Genomic DNA, 26,184 nt, shown 5'->3' with positions numbered 1-26,184 from the left:
AGTCCAAAGCCTGTCACTTTTGTCAGATTTCTACTACCTACTGTAAGCGACAGCAACATAGGAGATGTAATTTATGGCTCATTTTACTCTGGAAAAAACGTACTTATTTGTTTATGTTTCCACATATTTAAAATTGTATAATTTTGCACCATAGTGACCCTTTAAGAGGAAATAAATATGTCGGCCTCTATATCCCTCTCTGCTCAGGAGTGCTTCAGGCTACGCTCACAGTGCTCAGTTACATTGCGTCATGACGGAGGTTTTTTTAATGGAGATTATCGCACAGCAATGAAAAGTCAATGCGATATTCACAGTGCATGGGGTGCGATGCGCGTCAACAGGGTCTGTAAAAATAACGCACATCCTGCTCTGCATTTATGCAAATTATGCGTTGACGCGCTCAATGTTAGTCTATGTTAACGCTTGCATGTTTGAATTTTTGCGCTGCGTTGCACTAGGTTATAGCCATTGCATATGCACACATTTGTTTTTAAAAAGGCGGGGCTTTATGCTCTCAAATGTGCGACACAAACGTTGCACACCTATGATGCAATTTTGATTGTTATGCCTCCGTTACGTCGCATGCCACCGCAACCACATTACTTGCTACTTTGCATTTTAGCTGCGTTGTGTAGCAACACAACACGTGTTGGTACTGTGAACGTAGCCTTAGGCCTCGCTCAGATCATTTAGCGCAGATGACTGTGCGATCGACACGCAACGCGTATGATCGCATGCCATCTGCGCTACTATGCGCTGCAGATCCCATTCACTACAGTGAATGGGTCAGCGCTGCGATTCCCAAAAAAATGCATGCGCAGTGTGATAGCGCACCGCACTGCTGCGCAGCGCAAATGATGGGAACGGTAGAAGGGCTGTCTATGCCCTTCTAGTGTTCTTGCGTGTTACACGCTATACATGCATCAAAATGCGCATGGCAGAGCGTATCGTCTGAATGAGGCCTTAGGCTGGGTTCACAGTGGTCAGTTGTATAACGCATGCGTAGTGAGTGTGAACTGCAATATAGACCGGACATAGACTTTAATGCAAAGCCTGCATGCAGTGAGTTAGAATAACGTGATCAGTTACAACACAGTACTGTGAACAGGCCTATAGAATTGTATGGGCAATGAGTTAATATGCAGAATTATTCCAGGAAGCTATATTGGAGGTAAAGCCCTAGAACACCAAGGAAGCCATATGGGGGAGGTAGCGGGAAAGCACTAGACACCAGGGAACTGTATAGGGGAGGATGGGGCTACTAGACACCAGAGAACTGTATAGGGGAGGGAGGACCACTAGACACCAGGGAACTGTATAGGGGAGGATGGGGCTACTAGACACCAGGGAACTGTATAGGGGAGGATGGGGCTACTAGACACCAGGGAACTGTATAGGGGAGGGAGGACCACTAGACACTAGGGAACTTAATAAGGGAGGAAGGTGGCCAGTAGACATTGAGGTTGCCCTGTGACTAGGTCCCAGTGTACAGTGTTTGGCCCACTTTGTATTTGAGTTTGACACACCCCTGCTGTATACTTACTGCAGGTACACCTTAATAACACAATGCTTTGTCTAGGTGATGAATCTTTCTCCATTGATGTGTGTTTGCTGTGCAGAGTCAGGATAATTAGCAGCAGAGTGTTTGCTCCTGTCTCTCTCAGTTCTGCTCTGTGTACAAATATCAGCTGTTCACCTGTCAATGTATTGTGTCTCTTTACTGTGTTATTCCACCATTCAATGCAAGAGCCCCTCCTCCAACACCTGCAAAGAGAAGCCCCCATAGACCAGGTACTTGTCTTTGTCCAAAGCAGGATAAACTCCACATTGGTTACCCACTACTCCCAACATGCGCTTTACAAGGCTGTGTTCCCACTAGAGTGGAGAGCGGCCATTTTTTGTATGTTCTTTGCAAACCTGACAGTAAACGGCTTCTATTTTATATACAGGAGCCGCTCACACTTGTCACTCTGCAATGGATGCATTCCGCGACAATCATGGCCAGGCGGAGGCATTCCCCATATAGCCTGTGGTGGAAACGCATCAGCTCCAGGGTGCAGCTGGACCACAGCACACCATCGGGGAGGACACTACACTGCGCGCTCCCACTGGCCGCATGTGATCTGGCTGCAGGTGTGAACAGAGCCTTAAGGCTAGTACACACTAGGGATGGTCGGAATGCCAATTTCCGATTCCGCGGTAAATCCGCATTCCGTCATGTACCGATTACCGATTCCGCCTTCCGCTACCAATTTCCGCATTCCAATGCGGAATTTCCGCCGGAAATCGCGGAAATTCCGCCCGACTTTAACATCGATTTTCTCAAAAACTATAAGGTCTTTTTGAAAACTTTTTTTTGCATCTTGTTCAGAAGATTCTGTTTAATAAACCCTAAAAAATTGGTGTTTCTAGGACTTACGGTGGCTTTGCTATTAACTGCTAAAGTCGGCGGATTTTTACTGTAATATAAAATGCAGAAAATAGGCAGATGCAGATTTTCTGCATTTTACATTACAGTAAAAATCCACGGACTTTAATAGTTAATAACAAAGCCCCCTTAAGTCCTAGAAACACCAAATTTTCAGGGTTTATTAAACCGAATCTTGTGAACAAGATGCAAAAAAAAGTTTTCAAAAAGACCTTATAGTTTTTGAGAAAATCGATGTTAAAGTCGGGTGGAATTTCCGCGATTTCCGGCGGAAATTTCCGCGATTTGCGGCGGAAATCCGCCTACGGCACTTACATTACCTATTTCCGCATTCCGATGCGGAAATGCAATTTCCGATCGGAATTTCGGAAATTGCATTTCCGCGGAATCCGAATGAGCATCCCTAGTACACACTAGCAATTTTGATTGGCCAATCATTGGTCAATTTTACCACCTCCATGTAGTATGACCATTTACCTATATAATCTGCATAGAATTGAAAATCTGTTTGGCCCTCATACTACATGGAGGTGGTAAAATTGACCAATCATTGGCCAATCAAAATTGCTAGTGTGTACTAGGCTTTACACTGGCCCATGTGGGTTCTGGGTTAATGCCAGGTTTTTGTTCTGGAGTCACATCTAAAGGCTGGTACATTAGGGTTCTAATCCGATTCGATCAGAGAGAGATCTGTGGTCGAATCTGCCAATCATCACTAGATGAATGGCTACTATAGGTAAATGCAGGGGTGGATAACAGCTGCCCAGAATCCCAACTCAGACCAGGGTCGGTGCAGTGTCTGGGGACATGCACAAGTTGAGACACCTGAATATCTGCAGGTATCCTGCAGCTCACAACACCGCCCCCTCTCTTTCCCAGCTACAGGTGACTTTCGATATAGCAGCAGTGTGTGTACAGAGCATGGAGCAGCAGTGTGTGTACAGAGCATGGAGCAGCAGTGTGTGTACAGAGCATGGAGCAGCAGAGTGTATACAGAGCAAGGTGCAGCAGCGTGTGTACAGAGCACGGAGCAGCAGCGTGCGTACAGAGCACGGAGCAGCAGCGTGTGTGCAGAGCACGGAGCAGCAGCGTGTGTGCAGAGCACGGAGCAGCAGCGTGCGTACAGAGCACGGAGCAGCAGCGTGCGTACAGAGCACGGAGCAGCAGCGTGCGTACAGAGCACGGAGCAGCAGCGTGCGTACAGAGCACGGAGCAGCAGCGTGCGTACAGAGCACGGAGCAGCAGCGTGCGTACAGAGCACGGAGCAGCAGCGTGTGTGCAGAGCATGGAGCAGCAGCATGTGTACAGAGCATGGCGCAGCAGCGTGTGCAGAGCACGGAGAAGCAGCGTGCGTTCAGAGCACAGAGAAGCAGCGTGCGTACAGAGCACGGAACAGCAGCGTGCGTCCAGAGCACGGAGCAGCAGCATGTTTACAGAGCATGGAGCTGCAGCGTGTGTACAGAGCATGGAGCAGCAGCGTGCGTCCAGAGCATGGAGCAGCAGCATGTTTACAGAGCATGGAGCAGCAGCGTGTGTGCAGAGCATGGAGCAGCAGCGTGTGTACAGAGCATGGAGCAGCAGTGTGTGTACTGAGTATGGAGCAGCAGCGTGTGTACAGAGCATGGAGCAGCAGTGTGTGTACTGAGTATGGAGCAGCAGTGTGTGTGCAGAGCATGGAGCAGCAGCGTGTGTGCAGAGCATGGAGCAGCAGCGTGTGTGCAGAGCATGGAGCAGCAGCGTGTGTGCAGAGCATGGAGCAGCAGCGTGTGTGCAGAGCATGGAGCAGCAGCGTGTGTGCAGAGCATGGAGCAGCAGCGTGTGTACAGAGCATGGAGCAGCAGCGTGTGTGCAGAGCATGGAGCAGCAGCGTGTGTGCAGAGCATGGAGCAGCAGCATGTTTACAGAGCATGGAGAAGCAGCGTGTGTGCAGAGCATGGAGCAGCAGCGTGTGTGCAGAGCATGGAGCAGCAGCGTGTGTGCAGAGCATGGAGCAGCAGCGTGTGTGCAGAGCATGGAGCAGCAGCGTGTGTGCAGAGCATGGAGCAGCAGCGTGTGTACAGAGCATGGAGCAGCAGCGTGTGTGCAGAGCATGGAGCAGCAGCGTGTGTGCAGAGCATGGAGCAGCAGCATGTTTACAGAGCATGGAGAAGCAGCGTGTGTGCAGAGCATGGAGCAGCAGCGTGTGTGCAGAGCATGGAGCAGCAGCGTGTGTGCAGAGCATGGAGCAGCAGCGTGTGTGCAGAGCATGGAGCAGCAGCGTGTGTGCAGAGCAGGGAGCAGCAGCGTGTGTGCAGAGCACGGAGCAGCAGCGTGTGTACAGAGCACGGAGCAGCAGCGTGTGTACAGAGCACGGAGCAGCAGCGTGTGTACAGAGCACGGAGCAGCAGCGTGTGTACAGAGCACGGAGCAGCAGCGTGTGTACAGAGCACGGAGCAGCAGCGTGTGTACAGAGCACGGAGCAGCAGCGTGTGTACAGAGCACGGAGCAGCAGCGTGTGTACAGAGCACGGAGCAGCAGCGTGTGTACAGAGCACGGAGCAGCAGCGTGTGTACAGAGCACGGAGCAGCTCTGGGGAACTTAAAGGGAACTTAAACTGAGAGGGATATGGATGTTTCCATTTAAACAATACCAGTTGCCTGGCATCCTGCTGATCTCTTTCGTTGCAGTAGTGGATGAATCACACTCCTGAAACAAGCATGCAGATAATCCAGTCTGACTTCAGTCAGAGCACCTGATGTGCATGCTTGTTGAGGGGCCGTGGTTAAGTGTTAAGAGACACAGGATCAGCAGGAGAGTCAGGCAACTGGTATTATTTTAATAGGAAAAATCCATATCCTTCTCAGTTTAGGTTCCCTTTAAAAGAGCCAGGTATGAGCACAGCCTCACTTTTCCCTTCATTAACAATGTCGGCTGTCCTCATTATTATCTGTATCCAAACTGCTCCTCATTGATCCCATTTTCGGTCGGATGGGAAATTGCATTATGTGTACCCAGCATGGTGTCCTACCATGTTATTATACTGTATTGTGCGTGACTGAGGGAGACCTTTCAGGAATTCCCCCCCTTTAAAATCCTGAGTTTGCCCCCGGCTACCTTTACACTGTTAGATTACTAGAAGATTAGACATTAGGGGCCTGATGCAGGGAACTCTGGTAAAGTTGCCGTGTGCAGGGAGCCATCTTTGAACGCGTGCACAAACCGATTTCATGCACGGGATAGGACCTGCAGCGTGAACGCGGGAAGTTGTGGTGCGACACTGATAAGCGCCGGTAGTTATAATTTATCCAACGGTAGAACGCTGCGGCTGGACGTTACGAAGCGTCCAGATGCGTTACAACGTAACGCTCTGGAACGCTTCGTCTAATGTGAAAGTTAACATGAAAGTCAAATAGACTTGCATGTTACCTTTTTAAACGCAATCTAGGAGCAATCCGGCAAAACGCTCGGATCAGCTCTTAGTGTGAAAGAGCCCTTAGAACTGATTTTCGTTTTAGCAATCTGTAAACCGATTGCGATTTTCAATCAGATTGATCCTTCAAAAAGCACTTTGGGTGCGATTGTTTCTGGGTAGTAAAAGTGCTGCAAAAACACTTTGTACAACAATTCAAGTGATTTTGCACATTGGCAGAGCCGGATTTACCATAAGGCACTGAAGGTTCGTGCCGGCGCCTGATGATAGAAAGGCGGCTCACTTCCCTCCACTAGTGCCTCCCTCCCTATGCAGAGCCCAGGCCCCAGGCAGCTGCCTAACATGCCTTGTGGATGATCCAGCTCTGATTGGCATAGCGCCTTTTGGAATTGCGGCCGATCCCAAAGCGCAGCTGGATTCACTCTAGTGGGCCCCTACAACACCTCAGCTTTGTCCCTGCTGCATATGAAGTCATGTGGTACACGTGAGCTCCTGCGAGGTTCCTGCTGCATATGCAGTCACATGGTACACGTGAGCTCCTGCGTGGTTCCTGCTGCATATGCAGTCACATGGTATACGTGAGCTCCTGCGTGGTTCCTGCTGCATATGCAGTCACATGGTCCACGTGAGCTCCTGCGTGGTTCCTGCTGCATATGCAGTCACATGGTACACGTGAGCTCCTGCGTGGTTCCTGCTGCATATGCAGTCACATGGTACACGTGAGCTCCTGCGTCATATGCAGTCACATGGTACACGTGAGCTCCTGCGTGGTTCCTGCTGCATATGCAGTCACATGGTATACGTGAGCTCCTGCGAGGTTCCTGCTGCATATGCAGTCACATGGTACACGTGAGCTCCTGCGTGGTTCCTGCTGCATATGCAGTCACATGGTATACATGAGCTCCTGCGTGGTTGCTGCTGCAAATGCAGTCACATGGTACATGTGAGCTCCTGCGTGGTTCCTGCTGCATATGCAGTCACATGGTATACGTGAGCTCCTGCGTGGTTGCTGCTGCATATGCAGTCACATGGTACACGTGAGCTCCTGCGTGGTTCCTGCTGCATATGCAGTCACATGGCTCCTGCGTGGTTCCTGCATTGCTGCCAGTGACTGAAGATCTCGCACAGAGTTGTAGTCCGGCCTCTGTACACTTTCCTTGCGGATAATCATCAGAAGAAGAGATCTGAATAATTTATAGGCGCTATGAATCAGCTCATTAGTCACCTTTTGAGGAGCGGTGAGAGCTCTCGTGCGTCCGTCACCTCGCCGGCCTCCTGCGTATGGAAAATGCGTTTGTCAGTTGGGGATTCCTGGCCGGACGGATCACCTCTATTCAGAGGTCCATCTGCCGCGCACGCTTTCTACAACAAGCTCGTTTGTTTCCGATTGTTCTTTGGTAACCGCCACGTTCTCCGGGGCGTCTCTCCTCTCGCACTTTGCCGGGAGATTGTTCAATGGAAGACCATCGATCTGCCGGAGTACAGGAAGGAAAGTGAGACCGGTTTAGACATCACTTTGCATTTAAGACATTTTGTTGCCCCTACAAGCGACTTACATGAGATGTAAATACACTGTGTATTGAATGAGATTCAAAGCAAGAGCCATCTGAAAATTGATCAGCCAGTAAATCTGCCAAAAGAAAAATCTCATTGTGTATTATCAGCATAATACTTTTTTAGCCCTAGATCCTAAACAAGCATGCAGCAGATCCGGTGTTTGTGACTAGTGATGTCGCGAACCTCCGATTTTCGGTTTGCAAACCCCGTTTGCGAACCTTCGCAGAAGGCTCGGTTCGTGGAAAAGTTCACAAACCGCAATAGACTTCAATGGGGAGGCGAACTTTGAAAAATAGAAAAAATTATGCTGGCCACAAAAGTGATGGAAAAGATGTTTCAAGGGGTCTAACACCTGGAGGGGGGCATGGCGGAGTGGGATACATGCCCAAAGTCCCGGGGAAAAATCTGGATTTGACGCAAAGCAGCGTTTTAAGGGCAGAAATCACATTGAATGCTAAATTGCAGGCCTAAAGTGCTTTCAAACATCTTGCATGTGTATACATCAATCAGGGAGTGTAATTAGAGTTCTGCTTCACACTGAAACACTAAACTCACTGTGCAAGGCCCGGTTCACACTTGCGGTTTTCTGCCAAACGGACCGGATGACCTGACCGGATCCGGATCGGAACCGTACGGTTCTGATCCGATCCGGATCCGGTCAGGTTGCATCAGGTGTGCATCAGGATGCGATCCGGATCCGTTTGGCAAAAGAGAGTAGAAATAAAATAAAAATGTTGGGGTCTGGGAGGTCAGCAGAAGGTGGACCTGTGGAATCAGGCCCTCCGCTGTTTAGAACTCACCTCCACCTCCGACATACTGCCAACATCTCCAGCTCGTGTAAAGTCACTGCTGCTCCACTCCAAAATGCTTGCCCATGTGTCCCCATCCAAAATCGCCGCTACAATACGCATAGGAAGTGGGGTAGAACATCCGGATTTTATAGCCAGTGTGTTGTGCGCTCTCCGGTTCTCATTGGTTTGTATTGGCCGGATGCAACAGTCCGGCTCCGCTCCGGATACGGCTGCCGGAGGAGCCGGACCAAAAAATAGCGCATGTTGGATCTTACGCCGGAGTCCGGATCCGGTCCGGACGAAACGGACGCATGTGAACGGACGCATAGACTTTCATTGCTATGCCGTGCGTCCGTTCCGTCCGCTCCGCATGCGGTCCGGCTCCGGCACGGCGATTCCGGACGGCGACCGCTAATGTGAACCGGGCCTAACGCACCGCAAACAGCTGTTTGCGTAGTGACGGCCGTGCTGGACTGGTGCGCAACATGGCCAGAGTGCAGGCTGTGGCAGTTTTCCAGCCCATATGGTTTCCGGGCTGTGGTAGCTCAATGATAAAACAACAGTGACTGTCCAGCTGATCAAATTTGGTCTGTCCACAATGAAGCAACAACCTTATTATATTCTTGTATGTAGGTAGGCATAGGTAGGAGTCCCAGTATAGGTAGGTAGGCAGGCATAGGTAGGAGTCCCAGTATAGGTAGGTAGGCATAGGTAGGAGTCCCAGTATTGGTAGGTAGGCATAGGTAGGTGTCCCAGTAGTTAGCTAGGCATAGGTAGGAGTCCCAGTATTGGTAGGTAGGCATAGGTAGGTGTCCCAGTAGTTAGCTAGGCATAGGTAGGAGTCCCAGTATTGGTAGGTAGGCATAGGTAGGTGTCCCAGTAGTTAGCTAGGCATAGGTAGGAGACCCAGCATAGGTAGGTAGGCATAGGTAGGTGTCCCAGTATTGGTAGGTAGGCATAGGTAGGTGTCCCAGTAGTTAGCTAGGCATAGGTAGGAGTCCCAGTAATGGTAGGTAGGCATAGGTAGGTGTCCCAGTAGTTAGCTAGGCATAGGTAGGAGTCCCAGTATTGGTAGGTAGGCATAGGTAGGTGTCCCAGTAGTTAGCTAGGCATAGTAGGAGACCCAGTATAGGTAGGTAGGCATAGGTAGGTGTCCCAATAGTTAGCTAGGCATAGGTAGGAGACCCAGCATAGGTAGGTAGGTGTCCCAGTATAGGTAGGTAGGCATAGGTAGGAGTCCCAGTATTGGTAGGTAGGCATAGGTAGGTGTCCCAGTAGTTAGCTAGGCATAGTAGGAGACCCAGTATAGGTAGGTAGGCATAGGTAGGTGTCCCAGTAGTTAGCTAGGCATAGGTAGGAGACCCAGCATAGGTAGGTAGGCATAGGTAGGTGTCCCAGTATTGGTAGGTAGGCATAGGTAGGTGCCTCAGTAGTTAGCTAGGCATAGGTAGGAGACCCAGTATAGGTAGGTAGGCATAGGCAGGAGTCCCAGTATAGGTAGGTAGGTCTCCTAGTATAGGTGGGTAGGTAGGTGTCCCCGTATAGGTAAGTAGGTGCCCCAGTAGTTAGGTAGGCATAGGTAGGAGACCCAGTATAGGTAGGTAGGCATAGGTAGGAGTCCCAGTATAGGTAGGTAGGCATAGGTAGGTGCCTCAGTAGTTAGCTAGGCATAGGTAGGAGTCCCAGTATAGGTAGGTCCCCTAGTATAGGTAGGTAGGTAGGTGTCCCGTATAGGTAAGTAGGTGCCCCAGTAGTTAGGTAGGCATAGGTAGGTGTCCCAGTATAGATAGTTAGGCAGGGCCTGGCTGGCTCAGTAATAACAATTACCAAGGTCCAGCTGCAACAGATAGGGCTGTATAATGTGTGTCAGTGAGCAACACGTTTAAAAAAAAAAACACATCAGGAAAACATTAGCTCTCAAAAGAGCTGTTGAGGGGTGCTATTTTAGCAACAACAATCAGCCAGGAGCAAGCCAAGAGCCTAACTAATCTTTCCCGAGGAGAAAAAATCTGCAGCAGCTCTCCCTATGTCTATATGCAGCAGGCACACGAGTGAGTGTCATGGCCAGCGAGCCTGCCTTATATAAGGGGGGTGGGGCTCCAGGGTTTAGTGTAGCCTGAATGGCTACAATGTGCCTGCTGACTGTGATGCAGAGGGTCAAAGTTGACCCTCATAGTGCATTATGGGGCGAATCGAAATTCCGCAAAAGTTCGTCTGGTGCAGGCGAACGCGAACCACCAAAGTTCGCCTGGAGCCGTTCGCCGGCGAACCGTTCGCTACATCTCTATTTGTGACATTGTTGTCAGATCTGACAAGATTAGCTGCATGCTTGTTTCTGGTGTGTGGTTCAGACACTACTGCAGCCAAATAGATCAACAGAGCTGCCAGGCAATTGGTATTGTTTAAAAGGAAACAAACATGGCAGCCTCCATATCCCTCTCACCTTGGGTGGGGAAACGGAATGGAAGCAGCGGAACAGAAAACTGGTGCTCAGATCTGTTTTCACGAATCCGTTTACCACTTCAACACCACAACTAAGTGTGAACCAGGTCTTAGCGATGAGCTTAAATTCCTTATACGGTAGTAGTAATTTCACATTAAAAAATTGGCATTATGAGTAAAATTGTAATGCAAAATTTCACTCTACTGTGAAATTAATTTGCACGTAATCATAATGTTCATTTTGCATACTTTCACAATCCTATATAATAAAACCACAGGTGTCCCTGTGTCATCAGTGTCTGTGTGTCCATCTGTTTTTTTGTACTGCGCATGTGCGCAGCACGGACAGCCTGGGACAGGAGCAGGACGTTCCTAGGGGTCAGGAGGGTAGGTGCGTGCGGATGCATGCATACTGCACATGCAACCATGCACGCAAACACACACATGCGCGCACACACACACCTACACAACTGAACATGTACACACACACACGCATACTGCACATGCAAACATACACGCAAACACATACATGCGCACACACTCCTATACTACTGTACACGTATATATATATTTATACACACACACACACACACACACACACACACACACACACACACACACACACACACACACACACACACACACACACACACACACACACACACACACACACACACACACACACACACACACACACACACACACACACACACACACACACACACACACACACACACACACACACACACACACACACACACACACACACAGCCTTGTTCACACTGTACGCATTGAAAACATACACATGCGATTTTATGCATTTATAGAAGAGTGTTGTTGTGTTTGTAGAGCGTTTTGCAGTCGGGTGCCAGGCCTGAAGCTGGGCCGGTCCCTGCAGATACGTATGGGGCGGCCTGTGTGCGCTGCGTCGCCGGGCTGCCAGAAATGATCGGAATGTTTTTTTCCTATAAGGAATGAAATGTTTCTGGACAGAGCTGCTGCTCTGAGGATGTCGCTCTCTCCCAGAAGCTCGGAGACAGTGCAGCTTCACAATTCTGAACGATGCTTTTTCCACTCCTAGAACAACAGAAAATGTGTTCAGAGGCGGGACAAGGTCCCCTCCAGCACCCTAGGCTGAGACACCAAAGTGCGCCCCTCCAACCCCAGCCGTCACACACTGATTGCTATTAGACTAAGAGGCGCCACAGGGCCCACAACCTCCCCAACACCTTAATATCTAGTTATCTGGCTTGCAGTCACTTTTATGTATCCCCTTTTCTTATTTCTTTCTGCTTCAAACACAATTAGGAATGACAGCTGAATGAATTGTGCGCCCCCTCCTACACTGCGCCCTGAGGCTGGAGCCTCTCCAGCCTATGCCTCGGCCCGGCCCTGAATGTGTGTATTAAGTGAACACAGCCCTCATAACTGCTATGGGAGGATTCAGTGACTATGGCCCACTGATCATTTGTGAATCCTTTAAACATCTATTCTGAGAAACTTCATTCTTTATATAACTTACCAATTTATCACTGGTGCCTGCAAAACTAAAGCTACGTACTCATCGCCCAATGGGCCCTGCGACGTCCCCTTGACGATGGTCGTCAGCGACGCCTCTTCCTGTGGGTGGCAGCTGTGCCCGGTACAGGCAGGCACTGGCCAGGGGACACGGGGGAAAGCTGTCCCAGGGGTGCGGGATATGGCAAGGTTGCCCCCCGGGGGCCTTCCAGCAGCGCCCGGAATGAACAATACTTTGCACGGGGGTCGTCAGGGATCAGATCCGCCGTGATGGTCGTTATTGCGACATTCGTGTGGTCATGCGCCTGTACCCATGTTGTGATATCACGGAAACCACTGCTTGGCGCTCAAACAATCGTCGGTTGGCAGGAAAACCGCGACGTGGGTACTTAGCTTAAAGGGGCACTACAGCAAAAAAACTGTAAAATGTAAAATATGTGCAAACATATACAAATAAGAAGTACGTTTTTTTCCAGAGTAAAATGAGCCATAAATTACTTTTCTCTGATGTTGCTGTCACTTACAGTAGGTAGTAGAAATCTGACAGAAGTGACAGGTTTTGGACTAGTCCATCTCTTTATAGGGAATTCTCAGGGATGTATTTATTTTCAAAAGCACTTGGTAAATGGCAGTTGTTCTGTCCAACTGCCAAAAAACTGTGCAGCGAGCAGGGAAGCTGGCCAGCATTATTGTTTAAATTCTTTTTAGGGAATAACTTTATAAAGAATAAAAGTCTTGCTGAGAATCCCCTACGAAGAGATGGACTAGTCCAAAACCTGTCACTTCTGTCAGATTTCTACTGATTACTGTAAGTGAGAGCAACATAGGAGAAGTAATTTATGGCTCATTTTACTCTGGAAAAAATGTACTTCTTATTTGTATATGTTTGCACATATTTTTCAAATTTTTACAGTTTTTCGCAGTAGTGCCCCTTTAAAGCCTGGTTTTTACCATCTCCATGGAGCATGATGGCCAACAGACTTTGAATACAGCATAGCCACCATTATCTGTAACGCCTGGCAACCGGAAGTCTCAACCATGCCTGAGGGGATAACGGGGACTTTGTTTCGGGGGTGTTTGTGGGCATTAAAATACTCACCAAGCCTCCAGCGACATCTTGTAGCCTTCCTGTTGCTCTTAGGCCACATACACACATCAGACTATAGTCTTTTGAAAATGAAAGATCACAGACCAATCTTACCACCCTTCATGTAGTATGAGAGCCATACTCTACACAGTCTTTTCTATGGAGCTGAACTCCCCATCAGAAAAAAATCTTTGCAAGATGCTGCACACACAGATGCTGTACAGACACAAAAGATCAGTATCTGCAAAATATCTGTTCCTGCCAAAGATCCATTCCTGCAAATTGCATTCATAGTCTATGAGATCTGCAGATCCTCATACACACCTTGTTTAACTGACATTCATCTGCAGATCAGACAATCATCTGCAGATCTCCATCCTGGTGGATCTGATCTGCAGATGAATGTCAATTAAATCATGTGTGTATGATGATCTGCAGATCTCATAGACTATCATTGCAATTTGCAGGAATGGATTTTTGGCAGGAACAGAGCTTTTGCAGCTACAGATCTTTTGTGTCTGTACAGCATCTGTGTGTGCAGCATCTTGCAAAGATTTCTGTCTGATGGGGAGTTCAGCCCCATAGAATAGACTGTGTAGGTATGGCTCTCATACTACATGGAAGGGGGTAAGATTGGTCTGTGATCTTTCATTTTCCAAAGACTATGGTCTGATGCGTGTATGAGCCTTTAGAGGGCTCATAGCAGCTTCTGGCGTCTGTGCATGGCTGCCGGCGTGTCATGTGACCTGACCCAATGCCGGTTGGACGGAGGACAAGACGTCGCTGGGGGGGGGGGGGTCTGGTGTGTGCTATTTCGGCCCGGTTGCTCAGTTAAACGGCAAGCACATGTATCTGGCGATCAGGCAACCCTTGTTGGTGTCAGATTCCAGGAACTTTGCTGTACTATGAACAGATTGCGTAAGTAAGCCCTCATACTACATGGAAGTGGTAAAATTGCCCAATCAAGATTGGATGTGTGTGTACGCATGACAGTGTAGTTTTGTAGTACATGAATCGCCACTGGTTCCATGGATTGTCTGTTGAGATTGTTGCATTTATGAAGGATCAATCATTTCTCCCTTATTTCTTATTGTTTGCTATTGCTAATTCATTGATCTCCTATTGAACAGTGTATGGCTAGCTTAACATAGATATGGAAAATATTGTACAGCCAGATTGTAGCATGTATGACCAAGTCTAATGCTGGGAATACACGATGCGTTTCTGCAGCAGATAGATGGTTCGATAGATCATTTCCGACATGTCCGATCTCCCGTTCGATTGTTATGCCGCTCGATTTCTGATGGAAGTGAATGGAAAAAGATAAGAAAAACGAGCAGAAGATAAGAGTATTGAGCGGCAAAAAAAAAACGAAAGGAGAAACGAGCGGCAGAAGCGCATCGTGTATTCCCAGCATAAAGGCCCATACACATGCTCGATCGCCATTGGTAAAAAAACGAGCATTCCTTGACCTCGACAAATGAACGACATTGGAGCTCATTTTAATTCAGTGATTGCACAACAATGGTCCGCAGATCAGATTGTTAGCGGAAGCATGACAGTGAGGGCCCGGAGGTGTGAAAGTACGAGAGTACGTTGATCGGGTGTTATTTGTGTGTGTAAGTTGTTCGGTAGGAACAGCTAGCGCTGATCATCGTTCCAACTAATCCACAAGAAAGTAACGATCTGCACGGACGATAATCACTATATTTTAGGCCTGAAACACACCAGAGGAGTTTTTCTGAGCGTTTTGAGTTTTTAAATCTGCTGCTAATGTTATCCTATGTGTCTGTGCACACTGGAGCAATGAGGTTTTGTAATAAAAAAACCCATAGCATTACTTAGAGGTTTCAAAAGCTCTTCCCAATGTAATGCTATGGGGTTTTTTACAAAACCTCATTGCTCCAGTGTGCACAGACACATAGGATAACATTAGCAGCAGATTTAAAAACTCAAAACGCTCAGAAAAACTCCTCTGGTGTGTTTCAGGCCTTACTGTCGTTGGGATATTTTTTAAAAACCATTCTTGGCCAACCCGCTATTGTGGACGAAGGCGTTCAGGCGTGTTTTATGAGCTTATTGCATAGATTTTGGAGGCACTATGGAACCCTTAAATACACACGGTGCAATTTCCCATCCGATTGTCGGAAATAATCGTTCAATTATTATTATTATTATTATTATTTAGCATTTATATAGCGCCGACATCTTCCGCGGCGATGTACCGAGTATACTGTCTTGTCACTAACTGTCCCTCGAAGGAGCTCACAATCTAGTCCCTACCATAGTCATATGTCTATACGGTGTAGTGTATGTATTGTAGTCTAGGGCCAATTTCAGGTGGAAGCCAATTAACTTATCTTTATGTTTTTGGAATGTGGGAGGAAACCGGAGTGCCCGGATGAAACCCGCGCAGACACAGGGAGAACATACAAACTCCTTGCAGATGTTGACCTGGCTGGTATTTTAACCGTGGACCCAGGGATGCAAGGCAAGAGCGCTAACGACTCTGCCACCGTGCTGTTCAATTCCCATCAATCGGATGGGTATCAGATGGGAGTCCGATCTGCTCCCATTTCATAACAGGAACGCTTTTCCCGAAGTTATCATGGGAAAATCGACCCCGTGATCAATCGGGAGCAGTGTGGACATGCACACACGGTACAACTTTCTGGCAGATAACCCTTCGATCGGACAGGAAAATGAATCGTGTGTACCGAGCATGAATTGGTTACACCTAGTGGAAACTTTTCCCTGGCAGACGGAGCCCCAATCTGACCTTGCGTGGTCTCACTGTCGCGGAACGGATCGCTAGTCGGCCAAAAAGTTGCCGGTCGTCCGACAAATCGTTTGAAAAATCCCATCCTGGATATAGGTCTTTAGGGCTGGAATCCACTAGATCGATTTTCTTAACGTTTAGGGAGCGATTCAAACCGCTAGCGATTTCCCTAAACGCTCAGCTAATGTTAATGGAAGGGCCAAATTCCACTGGAGCGATTGCGAATACCAAATCGCAAAACGCAGGACATGCAGCATCTTTAGCGTTTCTGCAATGTAAAGTATATAAACACTGGCCTAATCGCTCATCAAAACCTACACAGAGCGATTTTGCTAGCGTTTTGAAGTTACTGCACACTGCAAAAAAATTAAAATTAATTGAAAGGACCAATCAGAATTAAAAACGCTAATCGCTACACAATTGCTGACAAAAACCTTAAATTTTTTAAAATCGCTACTAAAAACGCTCATGAAATCGCTTACAAAACGCTAGCGATTGCGATTAGCAATAGCGTTTTGTAGTGGTATCAAGGCCTCAGGGCTCGTTCACCTTAGCTAATTGCTAAAGAGCTAGCGTTTTTAAAAAACGCTAGAGCTATTTTAGTCTATGGCAGTATTCACACTTAAACGATTAGCAATAATCTTGGGCGTTCCGCGATTATCGCTAATCGCAAACATGTTAGGGCCCATTCACACCTAAAATCGCTAACCACTAGCGATTTGCAGAGTTTTCTGTGGGTGATTTTTTTCGCGATTTAACGTGGAAAAATCAATGTACAACGTCGCGTTTTCGGAGCGATCGTGATTAGCGTTTCTATATATGCTAATGGCGATCGCTCCTAAATCGCCAGAAAAATGCTGCATGCAACACGTTTGCGATTAGCAATAATCGCGGAACACCCGCGATTATCGCTAATTGCTCAAGTGTGAACACTGCCATAGACTAATATAGCACTAGCGTTTTTAAAAAACGTTAGTGCTTTAGCGATTAGCGGGAATCGCACGATTCCCGCTTAGGTGTGAAAGGGCCCTTACATGCAGCATTTTCCGTAGATTTTGGAGCGATCGCCATTAGCATATATAGAAATGCTAATCGCGATCGCTCCAAAAACGTGAATTTGTAGTGATTTTTCTTCGTTAATTCGCGGAAAAATTACCCATGGAAAACGGTACAGCAAATCGCTAGTGGTTAGCGATTTTAGTGATCTGCAGTCGCCGAGCGATCTGTATCAGATCATACGTCGATGCATTATCGCGCTGTGTGTAGGGACTCAATCTCAATGTAATATAGGGTGTTTTGCAGATACAGTGCTGCGCTGTATTATTGTTCTTGCAGGATCGCAGCTCTCACTCTCAGTGGGACGGAAGGGGTTAAGTGCCCCCGCAGTGTCCCCTCCTCACCTCGCTTGCCCCCCCCTCGTTAGACTCCTCCTCCCCCCGGGCTCTCCCCTCCCCCTCCTTCCCTCCTCCTCCTCCTGTGCAGCCCCCGGCCACGTGCTGCATCCCTGTGCCCCCGCGCGGTGACTCTGCACTGCCAGGTAAGTGGCAGAGGGTGAGGGGGGAGGACTCCCGGGGGGGGGGGGGGGGCATCCTGCCTACACCCCTGGGGCAGCTTTCCCCCGTGTCCCCAGGCCAGTGCCTGCCTGTACCGGGCACAGCTGCCACCCTGCACTGGCATGTGTATAACTCCTTGTTGTGCCATCTGCACCCACTGCCAGCGCCCCCTGGCCGCACTCTGATTGCACTAGGCACAGCTGTCACCCCTGCGCCTGGCATCTGTGTTTATCTCTGTCCTGCCCTCTGTGTGAGTGACTGGGCAGTGGGCACCCCTATCACCTTCCTGACAGCCCCCCAGTGTGCCTTTAGGATTGTGGGGGGATCTGCTGGGTGCAGTCATTGCCCCAGGGCCCCTGGCATATGTTTGCCCTTTTATTGCACCCTCCAGCCTCCCAGTGTGCCATGATGATTGTGGGGGGATTTGCTGGGTGCAGTCACTGCCCCAGGACACCTAGCATATGTTTACCTCATTATTACATCCTCCCAGTGTGCCATGATGATTGTGGGGGGATCTGCTGGGTGCAATCATCACCCCCGGGGCACCTGGCATATATTGCACCCTGCATGACACTTATATGACTGTGGGTGCAATATACTGCCTTATAGGGCCTTGTTGGTCATATTACGTGGGGGTATTTTTTGGGGGCATAATGAAGCTTTCCCTGGTCCACTGCAATGTGTTTACTTTGTCTTTTCACCCTCTGAACAACCCCCCGCCCCCCCTCAACAATGAAACACAGGAACTTGTTCCATCTGCACCCCCCCCCCCCCCCAAACAATTATATACAGGCCCCCTGCTGCTTATATATGGGGTACAGGGGCAGCTCATAATCTGTCTCCTTGGAGCCCCTTTTACTCCTGTCATTGCCCCAGGCACCCACCCCAGACCCCCATGACAAGTTTTCCACCTCCCTGCCAACTCTGGAAACTTTCAGCAAGTTAGTTGCCTTAAAAAAAAGTTGCATCCGCTGCTGCTGAACCTCTTGGAACAGGGAAGGGACATCAGTGCGTCTAGCTGTAGCTTGTCTGTCTGGCAGCTGCTGCGTTCATTGCACAGAGACTCCTGTCTCCTAAATAACCCCCCCATTACCCCTCCTCCCACATTTCCCCAGCCATTGCTACATGGCAAAATATGGAGGAAGATCAGCAGTTGTGTGGTCTCCTAGCAACCAGGATTGACTGGAGCCCCGGCCAATGGGAGAGGAGGGTGAATACAGTAAATAAGTGCGTTGCAGTATATCAGTCCAGAGTACATTATGTGTCATCCACCCCCTCCTTCCCTCCCTCCCTCTCTCTCTCCCCTCCCTCCTCTATGCTGACAGCTCACTGCTGCCTGCCCATAAACCCCTCTTCATTGACTGCTCATGAACTGTTGTGTTTGCACAATCCTTAGGCTCTGTAAAGCCCCCATGAATAGGCAGCATGTGTCCCCCTGAACTCGCCCTTTGTGTCGAAGAAAAACTGTAAACAGGAAGGAGAAAAGAAAAAAAAAGTTTTTTCGCCCAGCAGCTGCGGAATGGAAGCGTTGGCTACAACACCCACGACAGTCGCTGTGTCTTTAAGGGATTAACCCTATCTTCCCAGGATGCACCGATTCGCTGACGACTCCGGTAATGGAATCCTATGGCGTTGCGTTGGTGGATTTTACCCTTGGATTACTTTTTGCTTTGTTGTTGTTGTTACGTAAGCAGAGAAGAGTTATGCCAGATGGATCAGCGCCGATTTCTGTGCTTCTGGGGGCGACCGTCATTGGCTGAACGCTTTTGGGACCTGAAGGGAGCGCAGCGCTGGGGGAAGGAGGCGCCCATCATCAGCTGTAACTTTCTTACTTTGTTTTGGATAGTGCGGGGTAGGGTTAAAACTTCTGTCAGTTTTATTTGTTACCGCCGTTGGCGTCCCCGTCAGAGATTCCCCTGAGCGCCCTGCGCCGGGCGGGACCACAAGATTTCGCTGAGGGGAAGCTCTTTAGTGGGGGACAGGAATCGTGATCAAAGAGGAAGTCTGGCGGAAAAACTTCCTTTCGTTTTGGAAGCGCTGCGCTTGGCGTTGGGGCGACTGTAAAAGTTTGGAATCATCTGACTTCCTGTTTTGGTGACCCCCCTGTGTCACAAGGGCAGGAAGTGATGAAATAAGGCCACAGTGGGGACACAAGTTGTCCAGACACCTGAGTGAAGGTTCACAAAATGGACTGTGTTTTATTGCTGTCTGCGTTTATAATGGAGAAAGTGAGATCACATCTCCCGCACAGGGATACAGATGGCAATAAAAACAGGTGACGTCACATTTCTCTGCACTATCCAAAACAAAATAAGGAAATACTGATCTGATTTCCACGTCTTAGAAGCCTCCCGTATACCGTCAAGTACGGATATTTTGCATCGCAGAGCGATTACAGTAATTATCTCTCTTGGTTGGAGCGCGTTTGTCCTTGCCTGCTCCTGTAGGTGTATTTAGCAATGTGTGTCCTGCTGATCAGACGTTGGTGGCGCTAGAATTAGAGGAAATAGAATTGTTCGTTATTACGGTGGCGATATGCTGAGGGATCTATTAATAGACTGTATGGGCACAAAGCGAATGAATGGCGTTGTTTTACATCGCTATCGGTCTCCGCAGATTGGATGTAATCGTTCTGGTATGGTTGATCCCTAGCAAGGTCGCTCAGATGCTTTAGTTATATGTAGAAATACTCTTCTTGTTGCCTTCACTTTAGAATGAAGTTGTTGTTTTATGTTGTTCTGTACATAACCGGCTTAGGCCTGTTATACAACCTGCAGCCTTCACTTCAGATCACACTCGAGTGAGATATCCGATATTCAGATCTGACATTTATCGGATATAGAGGAAAGCTGCTGTACACACCTGTGCAATTTTTTTCCCCAAGAATTGAAGGGAACTTTAGGTGAGAGCGATATGGAGGCTGCCATGTTTTTTTCCTTGTAAACAATGCACATTACCTGGCTGTCCTGCTGATCCTCTGCCTCTATTACTTTAAAGTGTAACTGAGACGTAAGAAAATAAAAGTTTTATACATACCTGGGACTTCCTCCAGCCTCCTCCGAACCGATCGCTCCCATTCTGTCTTCCTTCCTTCCTTCGCCTCCTCGTTTGTTTGGTAGAAGCCCTGTTAGTTTGGCAAGTTGGCTCAGGCGCAGTTGTCTTGCTTCTGCCGCTGGGAGCGTTTTGCACTGCGCAGTACGCTCCGACTGGCCAAGCTAACTGGGCTTTCACCGAGCAAACAAGGATGGCATGGGAGCAATCAGTTCGGAGGGGCTGGAGGAAGCCCCAGTAATGTATAAAAATGTATTTCCTTATGTCTCTGGTTTTCTTTAAGCCATAGACCCTGAACAAGCATGCAGATCAGATGTCCATGACAAACCTAACAAGATTAGCTGCATGCTTGTTCCAGGTATGTGATTCAGACCCTACTGACCAGAGAGATCAGCAGGGCTGCCAGGTAGGCAACTGGTGTTGCTTAAAAGGAAGTAAATATGACAGCTTCCATAGGTCTCACACCTCGGGTTCCTTTAAAGGACAACTGTAGTGAGAGGGATATGGAGGCTGCCATATTTATTTCCTTTTAAGCAATACCCGTTGCCTGGCAGTCCTGCTAATCTATTTGGCTGCAGTAGTGTCTGAATCACACCAGAAACAAGCATGGAGCTAATCTTGTCAGATCTGACAATAATGTCAAACGCCTGATCTGCTGCATGCTTGTTCAGGCTCTAGGGCTAAAAGTATTAGAGGCAGAGAATCAGCAGGACAGCCAGGCAACTGGTATCGTTTATAAGGAAATAAATATGGCAGCCTCCATATCCCTCTCGCTTCAATTGTACTTTAAGGCAGGCAGTGGTGCTGACTTCACGGAGACTCTGGGAAGGAGAGGAATTATTATAGATTTATATACTGCTATTGTCTGCCTGCTGAGCAATTCAGCAGCTGCACAAATAGAAGATAAATGTGTGGAATCGTCTTTGTGAGTTCAGCCATTGTTTTTGTTAGCAGAAGTGTTTGTGAGTCCAGATGGGCGGGATTTGCCTGCCTGCTGTGGGGGCGGTGCTTGTGACATTTAGACCAGGATGTGAGGGAACAGGGACTCGGGGCTCTTTTCCGCTATGAAATTCGATTGCGATCACAATCTCAGTCGCAATCACGTTTCAATTTCCGCCATCTGATTGCGATTGAGCTTCGGTATAGTAGAGCTCAATCGCATCCAAAACACGGCAGGACGACGATTGCGCTTGGACCAAAATCGCATCGCAATCAGATTGCACTAATGGAAATTGCTGCTGCCGTTTCCATTAGTTTAATGTACCTTGCGTTTTGCAATTGTAATCAAATCGCAAATTGCAGGGCCCTAGCAACGTGTCACTTGATATTTTGCCGGGTAAATTGGTTCTGGTGTGCTCTGGGCCTTCACAATGTAGTGCTGAAAGTTTGAAAATGTTATGTGCAAAAACGCTACGATTTTGAAAAATCGTGGCAAAATTGATCATGTGATTTTTTTTGGGGGGTAAATTGTATCTCAAAATGCAGCGAGTGTGGGCCAGCCCTAAGCCTGTAGGGGAAGGTGCACAGCTGCAGGCAAGCAGAGCTACACAAAAGAGAACCCGAGGTCGGTTTGAAGAATATTATCTGCATACAGAGGCTGGATCTGCCTATACAGCCCAGCCTCTGTTGCTATCCCAAACCCCCCTAAGGTCCCCCTGCACTCTGCAATCCCTCATAAATCACAGCCACGCTGCTGACAAACAGCTTGTCAGAGCTGGCTGTGTTTATCTCTATAGTGTCAGTCTGCTGCTCTCCCCGCCTCCTGTAGAACTCCAGTCCCTGCCTGCATCCCTTCCCTCCCTGCTGATTGGAGGGAAGGGACGGGGGCAGGGACCGGAGCTATGCAGGAGGCGGGGGAGCAGCTGAGACTGACACTACAGATGTAAACACAGCATCACAGCATGGCTGTGATTTATGAGGGATTGCAGAGTGCAGGGGGACCTTAGTGGGGTTTGGGATAGCAACAGAGGCTGGGCTGTATAGGCAGATCCAGCCTCTGTATGCAGATAACATTCTTTAAACACACCTCGGGTTCTCTACACAAAGGAATGATTTAATTACAAGTAAAGGCAATACTTCTAATGTACACTAATCTATATGATTGCTTTGAATATTGGCCTTTTATTGCTTTGGGAATAGCTAAGTTTTGAGGAACCTGGGCCTTATCCAGCTGCTGGGAGGATTTGAGGTCTTGCACCACTCAGTGTCTGGCAATTTGACCACAACGATCAATACAATTGATTGCTTTTTTGATTGCCCAGGATTGGTCTGACCTGATTTTGTTTAAGATTCTAATTGGTAAAAATTGATAGAAACTGACCACCCTGTCCCGTACATTTCAAAGTCTAGTCCACTAGTCAGCACAGATTTACTGCCGCTGTCTCGTCTATTGCGTTTTTTTTGGCAGATTTCAGATACGATTGAACATTGTCAGTTACTTTCTTGGGTATCAAAAGATTTGAGGCATATTATTATTATTGTTGCTTTTATAGATTTATATAGCGCTGATACATCTTTCTACAGCGCATTACGCAGCACATCCTTCAATTTACATCACTATTTCATCAAAATAATCCAATCCGTCTGAATTTGCTCATTTGTAGTTCATCTGTGTATGTCGGTCCTTGTGATCTGCAAGTAATAGGCATGCTTAAAGGATTCCCGAAGTGACATGATGAGATAGACGTGTATGTACAGTGCCAAGCACACAAATAACTATGCTGTGTTCCTTTTTTTTCTTTCTTTCTCTGCCTGAAAGAGTTAAATATCAGGTATGATGACTCAGTCCTGACTCAGACAGGAAGTGACTACAGTGCGACCCTCACTGATCAGAAATTCCAACTATAAGGGCCCTTTTCCACCTGCAATCGCTAGCGTTCATGCTGAACGCTAGTGATTGCTGAATCGCAAAACCGGCGATTCCCCCGTTTGCGGCCGCGATTTTGCTATGCTATGCACTGCATAGCAAAATCGCGGCAATTATCGCTCCGCCGCGCGTTCGCGTTCCCGACAAAAGCGAATCGCGGTAGTGGAAATGACCTACCGCGATTCCTATGTTAAAAAGCAAACCGTAGCGATTGTAAAATCGCTAGCGGTTTGCGGTTTTGCGATTCAGCCAGCGCAAACGCGCTGGTGGAAAAGGGCCCTTAGGGCTCGTTTCCACTATTGCGGTGCGGAATCGCCTGGATTCCACCGCTGATAAAATCGCATGCGGATGCGATTCTGCATGCGTTTTTTGCCGCGAATTCGCATAGGTGAGGGTATATGCGATTTTAACCATGTCACTGCCTGCGTGAATTCACATTGGTACCTATGCAAATTCGCGGCAAAAGACGCATGGGGAAAACGCATGCGATTTCCCTATTAAATACATTGTGTGCGATTCGCCTGCATTCCACACACAGGCGAATTCTGCAGGGTGTTCCGTGCAGATTTTCTCTGCACAATAAAACGCTCCCGCAGACGCATAAGTGGAAACAGGCCCATTCACTTATATTGTCTATGCGAATCCACATACGCAAGACGCATGCGGATTCGCGATAGTGGAAACGGGGCCTAAAACACTTTCCTAGCAGAAAATGGCTTCTGAGAGCAGGAAAGAGATAAAAACGATCAATAGTTCATACATTTTAGCTCTGGCATACTTCAATGAATTGAGCAAAAACAATAAAAAAGTTAAAAAGTAGATTAAACATAAAATAAAACTGCGGAATATCTTAAAAAGTCATTTTTAGGAGAAGGAAGATAGATACAATCGTTTATTTCATTCGTTTATTTTCGCCTCAGGTGTCCTTTAAGGACCCTTTTACACCGGGGCAGTGCAACATTTTTGCCGCAGGCTACTGCAGGGCAATGAAAATTTAAGTTATATCACATTGCCTGTGGAAGCCAGAAGTACTCTATACTGTATTACTCGAGCGTTTTCTGTACGGTGCGTTTTTTTTCTTCATGTCCAATTGCATTTGTGTTTTTTGTGCGTTTTGCGTTTGCGTTTTTTTAATTAATTTCCTTAATCAGTGGAGTATAATACTATTTTGAATAATTTTTCTTTGATTTGATTAGAATGTTGTGTAGTGAATGGGGGGGGAGGCCTTTAGATTGTAAGCTCTGTGGGTCACAGAGGGCATAAAGGACTAATGCTGGGCATACACGGCTCGATTCTCCTGGCCTATCGATTCCCCGCTCGATTCCGCAGGCGATTCTCTTATCTTCTGCACGTTTTTCTTTTTCCATTGTCCTCAATGCAGACTTGAGCGGCGAAACGATCGGACGTGTCAGAAATGATCTATCGAGCCATCTAAATGGCTCAGAATCGAGCCGTGTATTCCCAGCATAGGGGCTGGAACCCACCAGAGTGATTTCTTTTTTTGAGCGTTTAGGGAGCGATACAAAATGCTAGCGGTTTCCCTAAACGCTCAGCTAATGTTAATGGATGGGCCGAATTCTACTGGAGCGATTGCGATTAGCAAAATCGCAAACGCAGGACATGCAGCATTTTTAGCGTTAGCGTCTCTGCAATGTAAAGTATATAAACGCTGGCATAATCGCTCGTCAAAACATACACAGAGAGATTTGCTAGTGTTTTGAAATTACACACTGTAGAAAAAATAAAATTAATTGTGAAAGGACCAATCAGAATTTAAAAAAGCTAATCGCTACACAATCGCTGGCAAAACACTTAAACTTTTTAAAATCGCTACCAAAATCGCCAGAAAATGCTCATGAAATCGCTTACAAAACGCTAGTGATTGCTATTAGCGATTTGTAGTGGGTTCCAGGCCTAAGGCTTGATTGATAATTTACATTTATAAAGTGCTAGCCCATTTTCTGCAGTGTTTTATAGAAAACATTGAATGATTCCTTTGTGTGGCGGATGTGACGGGCCGGCAGCCTATGCGGAGACCCGGGGCATCTCTGCGCGTTGGGGCGCAGGGAAGGAGGGGTAACTTGTTGGATATCTGTGTTGGAATGAGAGGAACAGGAGATGTTCCATTGACAGAACGCCAGTCGGTCTCTCAGGGAGGTTACTGGCAGATAAACAAATTAAACTGAAAGTGAGCAGCGTGTCACCATAGCAACAGGGCAATTAAATTACTTTACTGTCAGCCATGATATAATTTTCCTGCTTAGAGGCTCCTGGGATTGCCACTTCCCTTGTTATCCGCAGCGGAGTTCATCTGAGACTTGCTGAGCGCATCCGCAGGCAGCCCCAACGGGGATCCCTGACCCCGATATCTGCGCTGACACCCCCAAATACTGCAGACGCTACACTGATTGTCTGAGAGCAGTATTCTAAATGGGGTAACGTGGTTGTGGAAGTTTGGGAGAGTTTACTACCCTCTATTGTGTCTCACTTCCTGCTAAATCTTTCATTTATATCCTGGGACACAGCGGAACAGGATCACCCGTAGAGGGGCGGGGACACCCAAAACCTCAGGCTGGACAGAAAACAATGGCTGCTACCACACTATAGAGGCCTGCCCTCTTTCTGGTCAATCTGGTGCCCACAACTGACCCGCAACCCGATTAAAATCAAAACGGGTACCCGAACCCGACCCGCATTGTGGGT

At 47.9% G+C, this 26,184-nt stretch overlaps 1 protein-coding gene across 6 annotated transcripts in view; it reads left to right on the top strand.

Moving 5' to 3' along the window:
- The window catches only part of FOXN3 (forkhead box N3), a 294,461-nt gene that overhangs the window by 108,025 nt on the left and 160,252 nt on the right, over window positions 1-26,184 (top strand). Inside the window, exon 1 of one of the 6 annotated variants that reach the window (XM_068252252.1) lies at window positions 17,497-17,548. The exons of 3 other annotated variants lie outside the window; for them this stretch is intronic. The gene's annotated coding sequence lies outside the window, so the exon portion shown is untranslated. Of the gene's footprint in view, window positions 1-17,496; window positions 17,549-18,869; window positions 19,178-19,350; window positions 19,384-26,184 lie in introns of those variants that run through there. 2 more of the 6 variants (XM_068252250.1, XM_068252253.1) reach the window with 2 other exon arrangements.

The sequence above is a fragment of the Hyperolius riggenbachi genome, chromosome 9 (assembly GCF_040937935.1).
Source record: "Hyperolius riggenbachi isolate aHypRig1 chromosome 9, aHypRig1.pri, whole genome shotgun sequence".
In the NCBI taxonomy this organism is placed as follows: domain Eukaryota; kingdom Metazoa; phylum Chordata; class Amphibia; order Anura; family Hyperoliidae; genus Hyperolius; species Hyperolius riggenbachi.
The sequence above is the reverse complement of the archived record's forward strand: the minus strand, read 5'-3'. Positions and strand labels throughout refer to the sequence as shown.